The following is a 1,797-nucleotide window of genomic DNA, read 5'->3' on the forward strand; positions in this document are numbered from 1 at the left end:
TGTAAAGGCACTACAGCGTCGTCCTGCACCTTCCATCCAACTTCCCCTCCTAATGACGGTTTTTATTTTATTTTATTTTATTTATTTATTTATTTATTTTTGCACACAAAACAATAAACATTTTCTAAAAGTACATACTAACAAAAAGATGCATATCAAACATACTAGGAAGGTTGCACATGGGAAGACGGGGAATAGAAATGGGGGGTGGGAATTAAAGAAAATAAATGAGAGAGGGACTTTGTATGGATCAATGATAATAACTCAATCCTCTATTTGACAAAGAAGAAGCAGAAGGAAGAGGAAGAAAAAGAAAGTGGGATAAAGGATCAGAAAGGGAGGAAAATAGAAAAAATTAGAGTATGACTCCAGGGTAGACCTGTTTTGTTGTCGCTTGGTTCGTTGGTTGGTTTGACAGTTGTGTTTTTCATATGTTTCGCCATGTTGGCCAGGCTGGTCTCGAGCTCCTAGCCTCAAGTGATCAACCCGCCTGAGCCTCCCAGAGTACTGGGACTATAGGCGTGAGCCACCACATCCAGCCCCCACATTGCTTCTGGCTCTGTGGTAGACCTCCCAGACGGGGCGGCCGGGCAGAGGCGCTCCCCACATCCCAGACGGGGCGGCCAGGCAGAGGTGCTCCTCACTTCCCAGCGCTCCTCAATTCTTCACAGACGGGGCGGCCGGGCATAGACGCTCCTCACTTCCTAGATGGGGTGGCGGCTTCCAAGACGGGGCGGCCGGGCAGAGGCGCTCCTCACTTCTTCACAGACGGGGCGGCCGGGCATAGACGCTCCTCACTTCCTAGATGGGGTGGCGGCCGGGCAGAGGGGCTCTTCACTTCCAAGACGGGGTGGCCGGGCAGAGGCGCTCCTCACTTCTTCACAGACGGGGCGGCCGGGCATAGACGCTCCTCACTTCCTAGATGGGGTGGCGGCCGGGCAGAGGGGCTCTTCACTTCCAAGACGGGGCAGCCGGGCAGAGGCGCTCCTCACTTCCCAGATGATGGGTGGCCGGGCAGAGGCGCTCCTCACTTCTTCCCAGACCGGGCGGCCGCGCAGAGGTGCTCCTCACTTCCCAGACGGGGCGGCCGGGCAGAGGCGCTCCTCACATCCCAGACGATGGGTGGCCGGGCAGAGGCGCTCCTCACTTCTTCCCAGATCTGGCGGCCTGGCAGAGAGGCTCCTCACTTCCTAGACGGGGTGGCGGCCGGGCAGAGGCGCTCCTCACTTCCCAGACGCGGCGGCCGGGCAGAGGCGCTCCTCACTTCCCAGACGGGGCGGCCGGGCAGAGGTGCTCCTCACTTCCCAGATGGGGCGGCCGGGCAGAGGCGCTCCTCATTTCTTCCCAGACGATGGGTGGCCGGGCAGAGGCGCTCCTCACTTCTTCCCAGATGGGGCGGCCGGGCAGAGACGCTCCTCACTTCCTAGACGGGGTGGCGGCCGGGCAGAGGCGCTCCTCACTTCCCAGACGGGGCGGCCGGGCAGAGGTGCTCCTCACATCCCAGACGATGGGTGGCCGGGCAGAGGCGCTCCTCACTTCTTCCCAGGGAGTTTACTGCAGCGGGCGCCACAGAGGGAGGGAGGGAGGGCGGGAAGGAGGGAAGGAGGGAAGGAGGGAAGGAGGGACGGAAGGAAGGAAGGAAAGAAGGAAGGGAGGGAGGGAAGGAGGGAGGGAGGGAGGGAGAGAGGGGAAGGAAGCCCTAATGATGTTTTGTAGTAGCATGGCACATAAGAAATTAAGGCCGGGTGTAGTGGCTCACACCTGTAATCCCAGCAATTTGAGAGGTCGAGGCGGGAG

The 1,797-nt window shown here is 58.8% G+C and overlaps 1 long non-coding RNA gene across 1 annotated transcript; it reads right to left on the reverse strand.

Moving 5' to 3' along the window:
* Positions 1-59: 59 nt before the first annotated feature.
* On the reverse strand, positions 60-1,782 carry LOC131382824 (uncharacterized). The gene is made up of 2 exons (XR_009212405.1): positions 731-1,782; positions 60-653 (listed from the first exon to the last, which is right to left on the reverse strand). It is a non-coding gene; the product is annotated as an uncharacterized LOC131382824 (long non-coding RNA).
* Between the last annotated feature and the right edge of the window lie 15 nt (positions 1,783-1,797).

This window comes from Hylobates moloch, unplaced genomic scaffold (assembly GCF_009828535.3).
Source record: "Hylobates moloch isolate HMO894 unplaced genomic scaffold, HMol_V3 SCAFFOLD_12391, whole genome shotgun sequence".
Classification (NCBI taxonomy): domain Eukaryota; kingdom Metazoa; phylum Chordata; class Mammalia; order Primates; family Hylobatidae; genus Hylobates; species Hylobates moloch.